The following is a 20,642-nucleotide window of genomic DNA, read 5'->3' on the forward strand; positions in this document are numbered from 1 at the left end:
TTTGAGCAGGCACCGGGTTCCGATCACTGCCGGCCGGGCGGCAGTGATCGGAACAACACATGACGTACCGGTACGTCATGTGTCCTTAAGTACCAGGACATCATGACGTACCGGTATGTCATGTGTCCTTAAGAGGTTAAATAACAGAATATGTGTCACGGCTGTATGTGAGCAACAATAGTATACACAGTAAAAGAGCTACTGACCGGACCCAAACTAGGGAGGATAAAGGGCGACCCCTGTCAGACCCTCAAAGCTCTCCCTATTCTGCTAAAGCACATGCCCGGATCCAAATGGCGGAACGAGGCATGCCCACGTGCCTAAGACTGATGACCACTGTAACCCCTACAATAGTGGAAGGGGCACTGCCACCGGTGCCCTACTCAGTATATGGAGGGAACCGTGGCCACCACAGATCCAGTCAGAAAATAATCAGGTACACAACAATGTCTGTACACTTAGCTGAAGGTGTTGCAGCCGCAGAGAAGACGGATCCAAGGACAGCTGGCAATATCCGGAGTGCTTGCTGCAGCAGAACACAGGTCCAGTGAACTGATAGCTACAAGTGAAGATACTAAAGCAAGAGCTACAACTGAAATGAGAACTATAATCCACGCCCTACAATAGGAGGAGGGGTGATATAAAGAGAGGGAAATCAAACGCATGAGGAACAGCTGGGAGGAAGGAAACCAAAAGTAAACAGAGCAGTGAGAACTCCTCCCAGCTCTAGTAGTGACATCATCACAGGGGTGGAGAAACAGAGCTGTGAGACCGTCCCAAAGCTCTGGTAGTGACAATATGACAGCAGTATATAACACTTGAATTTCACACCTACAGATGCAGCAAGGGCTGTAAAATTGAGTATTTTGCCAAAAAAGGGTGTTCTTTAAAACCCAGAAAATTATAGCTGTATTTCTAGTTTAAATTGTACACTGACTAATGCTGCAAAGGCACCAGATGTAGGATATTGCAAAAAAAAAGGGTGTTTTTTTAAACCCAGATTATTATTGCAGTATTTCAAGCTTGGATTTCAATGTCACCAAAGCACAGATGCAGTGCTGGTGCACTGAGCTGGCATAAAATGGCCGCCGCCGCCCACCTAACTAACAGACGGATACAAGTTCTTTTTCTCTGTCACTGGGCTCGAGGCAGGGTAAAAAGATTGTGCCCTGCACCCACAAAACACAATGTATGTAGATCGCTGAGTTAGATTCAAGTTCTGAACAAAGAGTCTCTCCTATTCTCTCCCTGAAATCACCAGCAGCATCCTCTCTCTACACTAGTAACAGCAGAGTAACGTGCAGCGCTATGTGTCTCAAGCTTATATAGAGGCTGGGTCACATGCTGCACTGGCCAATCACAGCCATGCCATTAGTAGGCATGGCTGTGATGGCTTCTAAGGTCAGACAGTTAAACACTTGTTGATTGGCTGTTCTGCAGCCTTTCAAAAAGTGCCAAGAAAGCGCCGAACACCGAACCAGAACTTTTACTAAAATGTTCGGGTTCGGGTCCGGGGTCCAAAAATCCTAAAGTTCGGTACGAACCCGAATTTTACAGTTCGGGTTCGCTCAACCCAATACATTACAAATCTATGTAGATCGCTGAGTTCAATTGCAGTTCTGATTAAATTTCTTTCCTATTCTCTCCCTGAAATCACCAGCAGCATCCTCTCCCTACACTTGTATCAGCAGAGTGACGTGCAGCGCTACGTGACTCCAGCTTATACTGAGGCTGGGTCACATGCTGCACTGGCCAATCACAGCCATGCCATTAGTGGGCATGGCTGTGATGGCTTCTAAGGGCGCCAAGTTAAACGCTTATTGATTGGCTGCTCTGCAGCCTTTCAAAAAGTACCAATAAATCGCTGAACTCCGAACCCGAACTTTTACTGAAATGTTTTGGTTCGGGTCCGGGGTCCAAAAATACAAAAGTTCGGTATAAGTCTGGCATAGCAATGGTTTAGGTAGGTGGTGGTATCTGACCTGTTGTCCTTCACTTTGGAGCAGTGTCTGTAAAGCTGCATCTCACTGATCACTCTGTTGACTTTTTGCACTGATCTCTCTGGAGTATTGGTCCCACATGAAAATAAGATCTGGTTCCTGAGTTTCCCTCTGGAGTGTTGGTCTCTCAGGGGAATAAGATACTGTTCCTGGGAGTGGGGGCTCTGCCTGTACTCCTTCACTCCCCCACTATCAGAACATGAACTCTCCTCTCCAATTTCTCTGTCTCACTAGACTGGAACTCCCCATCCTGGCAAGAAGTAGGACCGGCCCACTCCTAGGTTAACACTGTTCCTGCCAACCATTTGCTAACTATACTTGCTCTACTGGAATAAATAACATAACATTGAATACTGCACATGACACATAATTTACCAGTCAATTATCATAACTCTTGTTATGTTCCTTAAAATTGTCACTCATTGACCGCAGTCACTAATGTGTTTAGATATTTCTCAGAATTGGTCAGTCATGTCCCTTGATTCATCTCTCATCATGTATTCATTAAAGCTCTTTCAGTCATCTACAGTATCACTCGTCAATCATAACCCTTTTTCTTCATATAACTCAAACATCAGCCTTGTCTCGTCACGCTTCATATAGTCCTCATAATTCAGTTGCCAGTCATTACATCACTCATCATATATTCTGTAGAATCATGACTCATCTCTGGATCCTCATCATCTGTCACTTACTTATTATAACTCAACCTTAAAGAAGTTATCCCAGGAGTTAAACCTATCTCCTATCCACAGGATAGGTTATAAGTGTCTGATCGATAGGACTCTCGTGATTAGGAGAACGGCGGTCCTGTGTCCTCCATGTGGACAGTGGTTGAGCATTCACTCCATTCATGTCCATTTGGCTGCCAGAGATAAATGAGCTCCGCGCTGTGCTATCTCTAGCTGTCCAATGGAGAATAAAATTATGGAATGGGGGCCCGCATATTCAGCTAATGCACTTTTCATATGGGGAGATATGGAAACCCCCAGTTTTGTGATTGCTGGGGAGCTAGACCATCATGATCAGACACATGTTCCTTATCCTGTGGATAGAGGATAAGTTTAAATCTTGACCCAAGTCCTTTAGCTCTTCATGAGTTCCACGTGTATGGCTTTGCCAGTCAATAGTCCCTGACCATCTTGAATTCCTTATAATTGGTCAATTGTCAGTCTTGACTCCTTGTGACTCATCCAATGCCTCATTAGATATTATTCCTTAGTTACTCACTAATTATCTCTCTTGTACTTTCCTTATTTGACCTGGAGAATATCCTTCTAGACTTATTCTTGGAGGTTACAATGAACTTCATACTGGTTGAATGACCAGCACATGCATTGGCCGTTCCACTGAACAATGTCAGAACTTTGTACCTCTTCTTCAGCTTTAATATTATTATGGGTTAGTTTGGTTCAGGTCTGTAATACAGCAGCAACTTTTTGATAGCATGGCCCCTTGATGTAAAAATCAGAGGTGTTCATGGGATGCCTCATGCTATGCCGAATTGTTGAGTTATTGTAATGAAGTTATTGGAATTTGGTGTAGACCCACTGGGTTGCAATAGATTGGGCTTAGGGTTAAACCTGGGGGCAGAGTCTAAGTGATTCTCTGATAGTCACCTATTAATCCCTATAGAGAGATCTGGACTTTGCTGCAGGGAATCTCCAGGACAAGTCTCGGAAGGTGTCAAACAGCAATAGCTGATGTAAAACCGAGCAGGTGACACCAGGACTTAGGATCAAGTCAGAAGGCAGAATATGTTAGTAGATGGAGCAGGAGTGGTGGTAGGCAGCAAACGGTAAGGGCAGGCAGCAGGAAAATGGACATTGTCAATTGAACAAACCGAATCGGTATCATAAAGCAACACCTTAGCAGAGTAATGGAACCCATGAGACCTTGTTGCTTAGATCCAGAGTGGAGGTGGGTCTCTTATTAAGTCTGAGCATAGACAGGGACAACTTCAAGAGCCAGGAGTCATTGCACTTGTGTACCAGAAGGGGCACCAGGGGGTCCCCAAAGGTGTGAAGTGTCGGAGAGCAGGATAGCAAGGAGTCTGGAAGCAGAGAAACTAGGGGTGCCAGCGGGAAAGTAGAATGAAACGCCGACCAAGGTAACAACAGGGTGGTGGGCCATGAATATTACTGTTTTAGGGTACACCTCCCAGCATACCCTGAAAGCCTGCAACTAACTGCTTTCCTACAGTCTCAGCTTCTAGATTTTCTGACAGCTAGGAGCTAAATGTAAAACCCCTATCATTACTCTGCTACATGAGCCACTATACAGAAAGAGCCAGCCATAAGGTGGGAGATGCCAAAATCAGGACATAAGACAAGTTAAAAATATACATTAGACATAGTAATAGAATGCCATGTGTGAGGTATGGATGATATAGGCAGCAATGGAGCAGGGATGGGTGCAGCAATGCCCTCCATGTGTAGATTTCTTTTAATGAGATTACTTTCCATAAATATGTTGCTCTCAGAAGCACAAATGGTGCTATTTAAAAGTATTTAGGTTAATGGACTCTACAAAACGTTTCTGCCTCCTCTATCAGCCTCACCGACCTCATACAAAGTGCAGAGTGTGCAAATTATCAGTTACAGTTGCTAAAGTTCAGCTTAACTCCCCTCTTATCACACAGAGGTCTAATGCTCAACCCAGAAATGTACAGCTTAAAGGTTCATGCACATTGACAGGGAGCCTGTATGACAGTGCATGAAGCCTTAGTATGAAGTCTGTACTGTAATGTATGGAGCCTGTACTGCAGTGCATGGAGTTTGAATCACTCCTTAGTATGAAACCTGTTCTATAGTGTATAGAGCCTTTATGTCAAAGCATGGAGCCTGTACAGAAGTGTAGTGTACGGGGACTGTAATACCCGTCACTACCAAAGTGTCACTTGGTGTGCTGTCGTCCCTCCTTAATTATGGAGAAGTTGGTATATGTCAGTTTTATAAAATGTCATGTAATGCAATGCATGTATTTCCCTGTTACTGTGAAACTTGCATGTACAGGCCTGCTAGGGGTGTCATTCCAGCTTCTAGTCATTAGAGGGAGCTAGGGAGCCCTAGTTTATATAAGGCCCAGTCAGGGAAGTAGAAGGGAGACGGAGTCTAGTGTCTGTAATCTACAGTTGGAGATTAGACAATGTCAGAAACCAGTCCAGGCCTGAAGCCTGCTGTCCAGGAGAAGATTCCCTCCTGAATTCCCTTATGCAGAAACAGGAATACTTAAGTGAAGGAGCCTAAGGAAGCTGAGAGAGACAGAGGCAAAGTGCAGAGAAGCAAGAGGTACTCAAAATAACAGAGGAGGTACTTTCTAAAGCTACAACCAAGGATATAAAGCCAGAACTAGGTTATTGGGCCTTGGTGAAGAATTGCTATATTCCAGGATCAGACAGAAATAGAGTGCAATCTCCTGTACTGCAAGTCCTGTGTTCAACACTCTGTAATCACCTTGCTAAAACTGTAATTGCCTGCATCAACCGTATTGCAAAATCGACTGTATGCCAAGGAACTGCGATTCCATTATTGTCTCTATGAAACCTACTAAAGTTGGAGTTCTGCTTTAAGATCACGGTGTTCCTCATTTATTCCTGCTATCCGCAAACGGTGTGCCACCGTTTACTTGGCACTGGCGTCACGAACATTTTATACCATCACCTGCCCTTGCAGAGAGTCAGCCGTACCAGGTTAGTGTATATTGCACTACATCACCCAGAAACACCTATTACACACAACTTGAGTACGCTGCACCTCTCTTTTGGCGTCACGAACAGGATACGCATGCTTTCTAGTGCAAGAAGCGTGAACTTTGTGCCTTATACCGTTGCCCTGTGACCAAAGTGACAAATTATCTGTTTATTTAAAGTGGACTTTGTGGACTGAAAATCATACCCAAAGTGTACCAAAAACCTCTAAAAGGCGCTGTGCAGTGTTGCGCTACCCAGAGGAAGAAAATCGCCGCATTGGAGTGTGGTTTTGTGGACTTTTTACAATCCTGCTTGCTGTCAGTGAATGGACAGCGTTTTGCTAAAGATGGCTGCTGGGCTTGCTGAATTTACTACTGCGTCATCTTCATCCCGAAAAGGCGGGAAAAATTGGCGCCTTTCTGAGGAAAAAGCGGGAAGAAGTTCAAGGTCAGGCGCCACTGCTTATCTGGACATTTGCATGTCTGCCAGCATGGACACCGCCTTCCATATACTGGAATACCTGGGGGGCGGCCTCCCAGTGCAATGAGAGGAGCTGGCTACTTTAATTGACGCGACCCTATCGCTCTCCAGAGAAGGATCGAGCATGTTGGAAAGTGAGCAGAGTGTTGCTGCAGCGTCCGCGCCTTAGGTTGCAAAAATGACTGACATCGGTGTAGAGCCAGAGGAGGCTCCACCGGCCTACTCTCCGGGACCAGAGCAACCCGCCTGCCGCCCAAGGGAGAAAGAACCAGAGCCCTACTATGGCTCGTGGAGAGACTTTTTCCAACCATCTTTCAAATGGTCATCCCTGATGGCGGAGATCCGAGAGGCCGCCATCAAGCGGAATACAAAGACCAAAATCGTTTATGAGGAATTAACTAAAACAATCCATGAAAAGCACACTAACACCCAACCCCGCCTGGAAAGGAGAAAGGGGGTAGTGGTGTCCTTCGACAAAATCCGTGGCTACGGGTTTATCCAGGACTATCTAACTGGCAGAGACCTCTATGTGAATCGAAGGTCTGTCAAAAGAGACTACCTCCCTTCTTATCAGCACAGCCTCCGTGAGGGAGAGGAAGTGGAGTACACCCCTGCCGAGAGCCTGCGAGGCCCTTATGCTACTGCCGTGACCCGTCCCAAGCGAGCACCTGAGGACTGGGAGGCAGAAGAAGGAGAAGACTACTCTGGCTGCGAGCGGGAACCTGAACGCTCTCCAGAGCCGGCCCATCACGCCTTCCAGGAGCGGAGCTCCTTCATTGGGCCTAACGTCTTCTGGCAGCCAACCGTGTTGGAGAAATGGGTGAGCCCCTATCCTTCCCCCGAGCTGCCTCATCGGGAAAAGACCATATCAGAGATAGAAAACTGGAAAGGACTTCATGCTACCTTGGAGAACATCCGGAAGGGTCGGAGACCAGACGCATCGCCAGAACCTGCAGAGGCCGAGTCCGCACCATCGGTGACTGTACCTGCGCCGGCGGTGCCAGCAGATGACAGCGACTCCGACACAGAGAGCATCGGTGAGCAGATTTTCCGGCTGGAGGAGAAGTTGCGGGAGCTGCGCAAGATCGCGACTGCCAGGATCCGGACGTCGCCAAAGAAGGACGAGGTAAGGGTGCCGGTCTTCACCCATAGGCCACCTTCTGCCACCGCCGCTCCGTTGCGGCCCCAGAGCGGACCCGCGATTGCCGTAAACTGCTGCACTCAGAGTACCGGACCGCTTGCGGCGGCGGTACCCAGCACATTACACCCTGCAGTGATCATGCCAGGACCGGCACGGTCCACAAGAGGGTTCACCCCTAGGCCTATGGGGCCAATACCTATTAGGGGCCCCTTTACCCTACAGCTGCCCCCTGACACTGTTATGTGGGCACACCCTCCTGTAGAAGCATACTACAGACGATACTTGCCAGCGGAGCCAAGTGGTTATGATATGCCACTGTAAATCAGCCTGTTAGGCCTTTGATTTATTGCACCAGAGAAATATGGTGTTTATCCTTCCAGGACAGGAGTCCTATGTTTCTGGTCCTTTGTTGCGGCTGCCAGTTTGTCCACGGCTCAGTGGTAGGTGTTGACCACTGAAGTAATAAAGCTAACAAAGCCCAGGTTGTGTTCAGGACCTCCTGCCTGCTTTTGCTTCCCCACGCCAAGTTGTGCCTGTTCCTTAGTTGCACCTTTTACCCTTCACCCCCTTTTCAGGTTGATCAGGGGTATCACAGCACTTGTCTTTGCTGTCCTTTTATTGTGCAACTTCATACTAAGGAACCGTGCCCGGAGACAGACTCAAAAGAACCCGAGCCTCTGAGATTTTTGCTCTTTTAAAAGGATTGTACCCAGAGATGGACTCCACCGCATGAGAGCCTCTGTGATTTAATAAGAAATAACCTGGGTACGGACTCATGTTTGTTCTTTGAGCCTCCAAGAACTTTTATGCTGTTTTATCCATTTTTCTGATCTATTATGGACTTATTCATTGTCATGGACTATCCTGGTTATAATGTTACGCTGTGCCAGGTCAGCGCCCCCGTTCCATTCATTATCCTGAGAGAAGAGAACGACGCCCCTTGTCACCACACTTCACCTTTGCCAATTGGACCTGATGTAAATGTAAATGCAGATGAATTACATGTATGTATGCCTGCATGTCTCTTTTTCTGTTTCAGGTGGAGATTCCAGTTGGGCCAGCCATGAAGGAGTACGAGGTCGTACTCAGCTTAAAGCAGTGGGGTATGTAGTGTACGGCGACTGTAATACCCGTCACTACCAAAGTGTCACTTGGTGTGCTGTCGTCCCTCCTTATTATGGAGAAGTTGGTATATGTCAGTTTTATAAAATGTCATGTAATGCAATGCATGTATTTCCCTGTTACTGTGAAACTTGCATGTACAGGCCTGCTAGGGGTGTCATTCCAGCTTCTAGTCATTAGAGGGAGCTAGGGAGCCCTAGTTTATATAAGGCCCAGTCAGGGAAGTAGAAGGGAGACGAAGTCTAGTGTCTGTAATCTACAGTTGGAGATTAGACAATGTCAGAAACCAGTCCAGGCCTGAAGCCTGCTGTCCAGGAGAAGATTCCCTCCTGAATTCCCTTATGCAGAAACAGGAATACTTAAGTGAAGGAGCCTAAGGAAGCTGAGAGAGACAGAGGCAAAGTGCAGAGAAGCAAGAGGTACTCAAAATAACAGAGGAGGTACTTTCTAAAGCTACAACCAAGGATATAAAGCCAGAACTAGGTTATTGGGCCTTGGTGAAGAATTGCTATATTCCAGGATCAGACAGAAATAGAGTGCAATCTCCTGTACTGCAAGTCCTGTGTTCAACACTCTGTAATCACCTTGCTAAAACTGTAATTGCCTGCATCAACCGTATTGCAAAATCGACTGTATGCCAAGGAACTGCGATTCCATTATTGTCTCTATGAAACCTACTAAAGTTGGAGTTCTGCTTTAAGATCACGGTGTTCCTCATTTATTCCTGCTATCCGCAAACGGCGTGCCACCGTTTACTTGGCACTGGCGTCACGAACATTTTATACCATCACCTGCCCTTGCAGAGAGTCAGCCGTACCAGGTTAGTGTATATTGCACTACATTACCCAGAAACACCTATTACACACAACTTGAGTACGCTGCAAGTGCACAGGAGATTAATCACTCTTTCTTTAGTATGCATTCTGTACGGCAGTGCACAGGACCTTTATCACTCATTAGCATGAAGCCTGTATTGCAGTGCACAGGACCTTTATCCCTCCCTGGTATGAAGCCTGTACTAAAGTGCACAGGACCTTTATCCTTCCTTGATATGAAGCCTGTACTGCAGTGCACAGGACCTTTATCCCTCATTGATATGAAGCCTGTACTGCAGTGCACAGGACCTTTATCCCTCCTTAGCATGAAGCCTGTACTGCAGTGCACAGGACCTATATCACTCCTTGGCATGAAGCCTGTTTGGCAGTGCACAGGACCTTTATCACTCATTAGCATGAAGCCTGTATGGCAGTGCACAGGACCTTTATCCCTCCTTAGCATGAAGCCTGTACTGAAGTGCACAGGACCTTTATTCTTCCTTGGTATGAAGCATGTACTGCAGTGCACAGGACCTTTATCGCTCCTTGTAATGAAGCCTGTTTGGCAGTGCACAGGACCTTTGTCTCTCCTTTGCATGAAGCGTGTACTGCAGTGCACAAGGCCTTTATCACTCCTTAGTATAAAGCCTGTATGGCAGTGCAAGGACCTTTATCCTTCCTTGGTATGAAGCCTGCACTGCAGTGCACAGGACCTCTGCCTCTCCTTTGCATGAAGCGTGTACTGTAGTGCACAAGGCCTTTATCACTCATTAGTATAAAACCTGTATGGCAGTGCACAGGACCTTTATCACTCCTTGGTATGACGCCTGTATAGAAATGCACTGGACCTTTATCCCTCCTTGGTATGAAGTCTGTACTGCGGTGCACAGGACCTTTATTTCTCCTTAGTATAAAACCTGTACAGCAGTGCACAGGACCTTTATCACTCCTTAGTATGAAGCCTGTACTGCAGTGCACAGGACCTTTATCACTCCTTAGTATGAAGTCTGTACTGCAGTGCACAGGACCTTTATCACTCCTTATTATGAAGCCTGTACTGCAGTGCACAGGACCTTTATTACTCCTTAGTATGAAGCCTGTACTGCAGTGCACAGGACCTTTATCACTCCTTAGTATGAAGTCTGTACTGTAGTGCACAGGACCTTTATCCCTCCTTAGCATGAAGCCTGTACTGCAGTGCACAGGACCTTTATCACTCCTTAGTATGAAGCCTGTAAAGCAGTGCACAGGACCTTTATCACTCCTTAGTATGAAGTCTGTAATGCAGTGCACAAGACCTTTAACAGAGGTTCCAGTAGATGCACCTGTGTGCCTTGGCGGCTTTTTTAGACTAAGTTTTATCATGGTTGGACAATCCCTTTGAGAATTATGTACATACATCTAAAATCCCTTTAAATATCCATAGTCACAGACAGATATACTAGGTCTATATGAAAGCTGTATCTGTAGATGTTTCTCTTTGTGCCTGCAGAGAAGCTTCCGCGCACATGTTCCCCTCTTCACAGGTCACATCATGTGTTAGATTATGAAACTGATATTACAGGATGCGGGGGATGGATTGTTTATTTATAGCCCTGGCCTTCGGGATCCCTGGGATGCCAATTTTAGGACTTGTTATCCAGATGTCGCTGAAATACAGACAGGGAAAAACTCAGAATCAAAGCAGGAGGTGATTAACCCACAGTGGCCGTGGAGGAGGATGATGAGGATGTCACCTGGATAATGTGACACTAAATATTGTTACAAAGTAACTATGGTAAGATCTAATCATGCATCATGTGGACCTTCCCTCTCTCACTCCTGAGATATGCCATACCTGTTCTACAATGTTATAGGCACGTTTAATGCTAAATTTGGAACAATTTCAACACCACAGAGGCATACCACTCTTGGTGGTTACTGTGACTTTTAGTTGTACATATGCTTAATCGTTAGTGTCTAACAATGGACCAGTTGCAGGTTTCACGTAAGGTCAGTTTGTACCACAAGATGAAGATGAAGACCCTTTCATAAGGCTACCCCATACCATAATATGGCCTACTTTGCCATCGTTCACTGGGTTGCACCAGTTTCTTGAATATGATGCCCCACGCCTCCAAAGGTGTCACTAACTGTTTTCACAGTCACATTTAGGGCATGTTCACACTGCAAGGATTTCAACACCAAACTTTATTTGCTATAATCAATACTTAGGATCTTTCTTTTGCCTGGCAAATATTCTCTGATTATTTTTAATTGTCTTAATTTAGGTATATAGCTTCTAGTGATGAGTGGCAGGGGCAATATTCGAATTTGCGAATATGTTGTAGAATATTCATCATATATTAATAAATTCGCGAATTTGAGATTATATTGATTGCGAAAACTGGCAATGTATTATTCACGTAATGCGTGCTAATTATCGGCGTGGGGTAGGCAACTTTTCTATTGGTTGCTAGGGATGTTGCTAAGCTGTGACAAAGACTTCTCATTGGCCCACAAGCTAGAAGAAGGGAGGCATTATCATCAGAAATGTACTGTGTTAAAAAAAAAAAAGAATATTTGTCATTACGAATATATAGCAGTATATTCTAAATATTTGCGAATTCTCGAAGTGCCGATATTTTCGCGAAAAAAAATTTGCTTTTCGAATATTCGCGCTCAACACTAATAGCTTCCATAAATTCCACAGTGCTGCACATGGATTGTCATCACTCTCACAATCTATTGTATCTTTGGGGAGGAGGGACCTACAAAAACATGGGAAGAACAAGCAAACTTACATATTGCTGTTGGTGAAATTCAAACCCAGATCTTCGGGGTTGAAAGGAAATATTGAAAACCACCGAGAGACCATAATGTCCATATTTGGTTCTAAGTAAGAATCTTTTTTGTGTTATATATCGCCATTCTCTTAGAAACTTCTACCACCCACGGAAAGTGAACCGAAATAACTGTGGCAGTAGAACACAATACGGTAGATGACTGTTCTCCCAGGTATCACCCAGCTGTAATAGACTTATTAACCCTGGTAAGGGCAAACATCAATATAAGGAGGACAGCAAGAAGGCGAATACTAAGTGTGGAGTCTTTCATAGATATTAATAGACACTGAACGCGATTCATCAGGAGTCAGGACCAGACAGATAAGAGGAGCATTGTGTGTCTCCAGGCAACTGCAAAAAGATTTGGTGTCGATGTAAAGGGGGAAAATTAATGTAGGACAAACAAGAGTAATTAAGAGTAACTAAGTACATTAATGGAAAACTTCTTCCAAAATACAGAACTCCCTGGTTACATTGTTACAAGTCTATTTAAAGGGACATTCCACCCAAAATAGAATGTTCTGGCTTTGTAGTGCCATCTCACCTGAAAAGTATCTGCATGTGGTTATAGAATCTTAAAATGTCCATACGAGGGTTACCCTTTTCAAACAGCCCCTCTCCAGATGTTGAGCTAATATACGGGGACTCCCTCCAACCATTTATAAGAAAATCTCTCGCCCCCTCCTTTTATTTTAAGTATTTCTCTTTGGCCAATGTCTAATGTGTAAAAGTAGATGACATGGCAGGTTAGACACTGAGCAATTGCAAAGCACAAGTAGATAAGAGATAGATAGATAGATAGATAGATAGATAGATAGATAGATAGATAGATAGATAGATAGATAGATAGATATGAGATAGATAGATAGATAGATATGAGATAGATAGATAGATAGATATGAGATAGATAGATATGAGATAGATAGATATGAGATAGATAGATATGAGATAGATAGATAGATAGATAGATAGGAGATAGATAAATAGATAGGAGATAGATAAATAGATAGGAGATAGATAGATAGATAGATAGATAGATTATTGCTTATAAAGTTGGTATACAACACTGTCTGGTCTCCTAGGACTTATATTTTTTCTGAAAAGACAGTAGAACTAGAGAGAGAAAGAGAGAGGGGACAGGCAATGCCCCTCTAGGTTTCTGGGAAAGATATTTAAATAAGTTTTCCTAAGCCTCTCCGATGCCAGAAGATGTAAGGTGTGCTAATTTTCAAATTTTCAATTTTCATATATTTTCCTAGAAACCCAGAGCAGCGTTGACTGGCTTATGATGATACTCTTCATGCATACTTTGCGCCCTCCATAAGAAGAAATAATACTCCAATCAAGGCCTTTCAGCAACCAAACAATTATTATTTTTTTGTGCTCAGCTCTGCTAAAAGGTAGTTACCCTGAAACCCTCAGTATTTCCTTCTTTTTGGAAAGGAGACTAGCTTGCATTTTTGGAGATGTAAGCACAGCAATAGATAAAAAAAAACCTTATTATGAAAAAACAGATTGAAAGTTTGAGGCTACCACCAAAAACTTCCAAGAAAATATGATATATGATGCACAATACCATACTGGCCTACAATACTCCGCATTGAGAAAGAGTAACCCCCAAACAGCACAGCTCTCTCTTTCTCTCTCTCTCTCTCTCTCTCTCTGACTCTAGTTGTTGTAATTGTAAAACTACAACTCCAAACATGCAGACTTGCTTCTCAGAACACCTGTAGAAATGAATGGAAAATGCTGGAATTTTTAGTTCTCCAACAACTAAAGATAGGCTCTGCCTGCAGAAACTATACATTGCACATAGGCGGAGGCACGAGGTTCCATCCTCTATGTGGTGGGCCTGCCTGAGTACCGCGGCTCAGCTCAGCTGAATGAGTGCAGTATGCCAACGCTGGAAACTATGTCATTTTCACGGACATTCCCGCGACAGGTGGCAGGAGATCGGTAAGACTGGCAACACGTGGTTTGATCTGACATTTTTTCCGTTTGGATCAAATGATGTCTGTGTTGTTTCTGGTGCCTGCCCGACCTTCTTTTCCCAGGTGTGGCTATTCGGGTCATTTAACCTTCTCTATTTATAGTTGCTTCTCCCACCATGCTGTGCGGTTTATAGCTTCTGTTTGGATCTTTGGATAGATTGTGGTTGGATCTCGGCTGAGTTCCTGGTACTTCCATTGCTCCTTGGAAGTTAAGTCTTTCCTTTCCCTTTTGTATTTTGTTTGGGTTCTGTGTGTTGCATTTCCCTATTGTTTGTATTAGTCCTGAAGGGGACTCCTGTTTGTCCTTCCTTTTGGAGGAACGGGTAGTCTAGTCACTGCCATTAGTACCAGGGTCCTATAGGGCTAGATAAGACTGTAGGTATTCCTGCGTATGAACTCACCTACCTTTGGGGTCTGTTCATACTGGTAGTCAGTCAGGATTTTGGTTAGGGTTTTCACTAGGAGGTGTCCATTTTCCTTCCCTAGTTCTCAGGCCTGATTCCCTGTTTCCCCCTTTCCCTCCTATACTTGGTGTGGTGTTTCTCTCCCACACCGAAGCGTGACAGTAACGGACAACACACCCTTCCATTCACTGTATGGATTCTGGCAATCTAGTGGATAAGTGCTTGAGGAATGCACCTTTAAATCTAGCTGTAAAAACCCTGCATTTCCTCCTGGTGGATTTCAGATGACCTCAGACTCCAATAGACCATGCAGCTAAGCTGGAGTCACTGAGCCTGCGGTAGTTACACCCTAAGAATATAACTTTTATGTTGCTCTGTTTGATTTTTCTTTCTCTTTTGCCCCAAGTATCTTCTGTAGATATAACTCTGCAACCTCCTAGAGTTGCCGTCTCTGACATACGTGTGGAGATCAGAGAAGACGCACGACTGAGGAGGCTTCACTCTTCATAACTCAAAGCTAATTGAATGGCGGCGCTTTAATAAATTGCAGCAGTTAATTTACTTAGAGGTCCAAATAGGTAAGGAATCCAATAACTGACAAGCCAACATCTGTTCCGGAATTATTAGACCATTTTATTGGCCGCTCTCATCAGCTCCTGTGACAGATGCTTCTATCTATAGATAATGTGAGATGCATCCAGATATGGCGAAGCTCAGCTCCTTGACTGCTCTTCGTCCTGAGGGGAACATCTTCTGCATTGGTTTTTATATATTGAATATTTCCTTATCCATGGAAGCCTCAGAATAACACACCCATATGATGGAAGAGGACTTAAAGAAATTCCTTCAGTCTAATGTTGTGTTCACATACTGCATAAGTATGATAGATATCAGATAGACAAGTAGATAGATATGAGATGATAGATAGATTTGAGATAAATAGATCCCAAAATAAGAAAAAGTGACGTTTCAAGAAAAATAAGCCAATAACCAAGATGGATAAAGCAAGTCCAAAAGTAAAACAGAGAGGTTCAGATGCTGGAAGCTGTAAATGACATTCTATGATGAGAACAGGAGCTTATTAAGGGGCCAGCATAGTACCGTACATACATGTACCAGAAAAATAAAATGAAGCCGCAGCTCACCTGGTGTGCCAAGGAGCAGCTCATCCTGGCACAGACAGGGGGCAGTACAGAGCATGCGGTACATCACAGGAGCCACTAGACAACCAGTAATGGTGTGTTACCAGTCAAATAGCCGTGCTGATTGGTTGGATCTGAGTCTGAGACATTGTATGTTGATGGATCACTGTGATTCAAAGAGGATAATCACCAGGATATACAGTAAGAGATACAGAGAAAACTACTGAAGCATCAAGCGCTCATCCTGCAAATGATAAATGTGACATTACATAACCCTAAATGAAGATGCAACCTCTGAAAATGTTAAATAAGCCCAAGTGCGGTCAGAATAAGACTGCTGGAAGAATGCAGCTTCCTCAGGGGTAATAAGGAAAGTTTAGCTACAAAAGCTGATACATAATTACATAAATCAGAGACATCAGAGTAATTGACATGATTAATGGATAACGGAGGCATCGGCGTCCCTGAAAATCCTGCAGCGCATGTCCAAGATGGAGCGCCAGAAGCAGAATGGAGTTCCACGTGTGCAGTACATGAAATAAATTCTGGAGTGCAAGAGGAGAGAGGAAGACACAGCATGCCGAAAACAAGCTGAAGTAGGCGCATACGCAGCGAGCGATAGATGCCGAGAGAACAAGCTGATACATAGAGATGAGCGAAGTTATGAAAAATTCGATTTGGTTGCTTCGCCGAATTTCTAAGAAATTTGATTAATCACAAAACTCACTTATTTGCATGTAGCAGGTGCAATGAAAGGGATCGCCATCCGTCATTGAACCTCTCAGATGCCACATTCATTGCTCATCGTGGCATCTGATGGTACAATTGTGGGATTTCAGGGGTTAATCCGGTAAAAAAAAAATACTCAACTCTTCCATTTGCTTGCGGAGAGGCCATCACAGCCATCTTGATTGAAGATACCGCGTGAAATCTTGCGAGGTGACATGATGACGTTATCACACGGGCCAGGCACCAATCATCGCACCAGCTGCTGGCGTGGTGACGTCGCATGTCACCCCGCGCAGGATTTTGCGTGGTATCTTCAATCAAGATGGCTGCAACTGCCTCTTTGCGAACAAATTTATGTTTTTGGAGTTTTTTGCCTACATTTCAGGAAGAATTGATTTATTACCACGAAGCACGAGGCAATTCGGCTTTGCAGTGAATCACATTTTTCCTGAAAATCAAAGTCAATTTGACTTTGCTCAACACTACTGATATACTAAACAATGACATAGTAAGCGCATGCGCAGTGCATTTTAGTCTCCAGTGCTATAAATAAACAGAAAAATAATAAAGGTGTAGCCACATGCCCATCATGAGGAGCAAGAATGCAAGCTTAAAGGGGTTGTCTCATCACAGACAATGGGGGCATATGACTAGGATATGCCCCTATTGTCTTATACAGTAGGTGAGGGTTCCAATGCCGGGACCTGCACCTACGCTGAGAATGGAGCCCCGCAAGGTCTCCCCATAGCGCTTGCGCAGCCACCGCTCCCATTCACTTCTATGGTCCTGACGGAAATAGCCGAGCCAGCACTCGGCTATTTCTCAGCGGCCCCATAGAAAATGGAGCAGTGCGCCCTCCAACACTTTTGGGGCTCTGCTCTTGATATACACTCACCTAAAGAATTATTAGGAACACCTGTTCTATTTCTCATTAATGCAATTATCTAGTCAACCAATCACATGGCAGTTGCTTCAATGCATTTAGGGGGGTGGTCCTGGTCAAGACAATCTCCTGAACACCAAACTGAATGTCAGAATGGGAAAGAAAGGTGATTTAAGCAATTTTGAGCGTGGCATGGTTGTTGGTGCCAGACGGGCCGGTCTGAGTATTTCACAATCTGCTCAGTTACTGGGATTTTCACGCACAACCATTTCTAGGGTTTACAAAGAATGGTGTGAAAAGGGAAAAACATCCAGTATGCGGCAGTCCTGTGGGCGAAAATGCCTTGTGGATGCTAGAGGTCAGAGGAGAATGGGCCGACTGATTCAAGCTGATAGAAGAGCAACGTTGACTGAAATAACCACTCGTTACAACCGAGGTATGCAGCAAAGCATTTGTGAAGCCACAACACGCTCAACCTTGAGGCGGATGGGCTACAACAGCAGAAGACCCCACCGGGTACCACTCATCTCCACTACAAATAGGAAAAAGAGGCTACAATTTGCACGAGCTCACCAAAATTGGACTGTTGAAGACTGGAAAAATGTTGCCTGGTCTGATGAGTCTCGATTTCTGTTGAGACATTCAAATGGTAGAGTCCGAATTTGGCGTAAACAGAATGAGAACATGTATCCATCCTCTGATGGCTACTTCCAGCAGGATAATGCACCATGTCACAAAGCTCGAATCATTTCAAATTGGTTTCTTGAACATGACAATGAGTTCACTGTACTAAAATGGCCCCCACAGTCACCAGATCTCAACCCAATAGAGCATCTTTGGGATGTGGTGGAACGGGAGCTTCGTGCCCTGGATGTGCATCCCTCAAATCTCCATCAACTGCAAGATGCTATCCTATCAATATGGGCCAACATTTCTAAAGAATGCTATCAGCACCTTGTGGAATCAATGCCACGTAGAATTAAGGCAGTTCTGAAGGCAAAAGGGGGTCCAACACCGTATTAGTATGGGGGCACTAATAATTCTTTAGGTGAGTGTAGGTGTGGGTCTAAGCAGAGGGACCCACACCTATAGGACAATGGAGGCATATCCTATTGATATGCCTCTATTGTCTGAAATAAGACAACCCCTTTAAGTGCAATACCATTATTAAATATCATGGAAAATACAATAGCATAAGCGCACTACTGAAAGATAATAAAGAGTAACACAGAGAGTTAATCAGTATATAGAGGAGAAATGCCAAACACATAAAAAAATCACAAATGGCAGAATATTAGCAGAATACAGCGTATCATCTCAGCACATCTTACAAATAATACTGAAGTAAACACAAGAATATATGAAATCAAAGTGTAGATATTCACATATCATAATGCGCCTAAACAAGTGACCTCCATATTGAGATACAGAAGGACTTAGGCTACATGACAGTAATGAAGATCAAAAGCTACAAAAATCGATGGATGTGTATGGGTCATGACAAGAGAAAAGCCCCACAAGGCGCAAGACACCAAATCATATCTTCAGTATATTGGCACATGTCACATAAATATATCATGGGTAGAACATACAGTGATCATTCATATGGTCCCAAATACGACTTTGGCCGACCAGAAAAAGGTATTCAAGTGAGTTCATACCGTACATAAGGGTCCATCAAAAATTCTCAAACGATGGAGAATAGAGGAAGAGTAAAGCTCAGTAACAATGCACAATAAAAAGTCCATCTCCATTGTTTTCCACAGATCCCAATGGATTGTATTCTCATCACTCAATACAGAGGCATGGCCAAAGGATTATCAAACCTTCTACTAAATCCTTCACTTCACCGGATCCCTCACTTAGAAGACTTACTGTGACGTCTCCAATTCAAGAGGTCAACTGCAAACCATGAAAGAGTCTGTTCATTCATATTAATATTGGTCCTACACTATATAGTCATATATGTACAGCTGGTATAACCTGGGCACCTCCTGTATATAATTATATATGTACAGCTGGTATAAGTTATACATCTTCTTGTATACAGTGATATGGAGCATGCTGGTATAACCTGGGTATCTCCTGTATATAATTATATATGTACAGCTGGTATAAGTTATACATCTTCTTGTATATAGTGATATGGAGCATGCTGGTATAATCTGGGCATCTCCTGTGTATAATTATATATGTACAGCTGGTATAAGTTATACATCTTCTTGTATATAGTGATATGGACCATGCTGGTATAACCAGGGTATCTCCTGTATATAATTATATATGTACAGCTGGTATAAGTTATACATCTTCTTGTATATAGTGATATGGAGCATGCTGGTATAACCTGGGTATCTCCTGTATATAATTATATATGTACAGCTGGTATAAGTTATACATCTTCTTGTATACAGTGATATGGAGCATGCTGGTATAACCAGGGTATCTCCTGTATATAATTATATATGTACAGCTGGTATAAGTTATACATCTTCTTGTATACAGTGATATGGAGCATGCTGGTATAACCAGGGTATCTCCTGTATATAATTATATATGTACAGCTGGTATAAGTTATACATCTTCCTGTATATAGTGATATGGAGCATGCTGGTATAACCTGGGCATCTCCTGTATATAATTATATATATATGTACAGCTGGTATAAGTTATACATCTTCTTGTATATAGTGATATGGACCATGCTGGTATAACCTGGGCATCTCCTGTATATAATTATATATGTACAGCTGGTATAACCTGGGTATCTCCTGTATATAATTATATGTGTACAGCTGGTATAAGTAATACATCTTCTTGTATACAGTGATACGGACCATGCTGGTATATCCTGGGTATCTCCTGTGTATAATTATATATGTACAGCTGGTATAAGTTATACATCTTCTAGTATATAGTGATATGGACCATGCTGGTATAACCTGGGTATCTCCTGTATATAATTATATATGCACAGCTGGTATAACCTGGGTATCTCCTGTATATAATTATATATGTACAGCTGGTATAACCTGGGTATCTCCTGTATATAATTATATAGGTACAGCTGGTATAAGTTATACATCTTCTAGTATATAGTGATATGGACCATGCTGGTATATCCTGGGTATCTCCTGTGTATAATTATATATGCACAGCTGGTATAACCTGGGTATCTCCTGTATATAATTATATAGGTACAGCTGGTATAAGTTATACATCTTCTTGTATACAGTGATATGGACCATGCTGGTATAACCTGGGTATCTCCTGTATATAATTATATATGTACAGCTGGTATAAGTTATACATCTTCTTGTATACAGTGATATGGACCATGCTGGTATAACCTGGGTATATACTGTATATAATTATATATGTACAGCTGGTATAAGTTATACATCTTCTTGTATATAGTG

The sequence above is a fragment of the Bufo bufo genome, chromosome 5, assembly GCF_905171765.1.
Source record: "Bufo bufo chromosome 5, aBufBuf1.1, whole genome shotgun sequence".
Taxonomy (NCBI): Eukaryota; Metazoa; Chordata; class Amphibia; order Anura; family Bufonidae; genus Bufo; species Bufo bufo.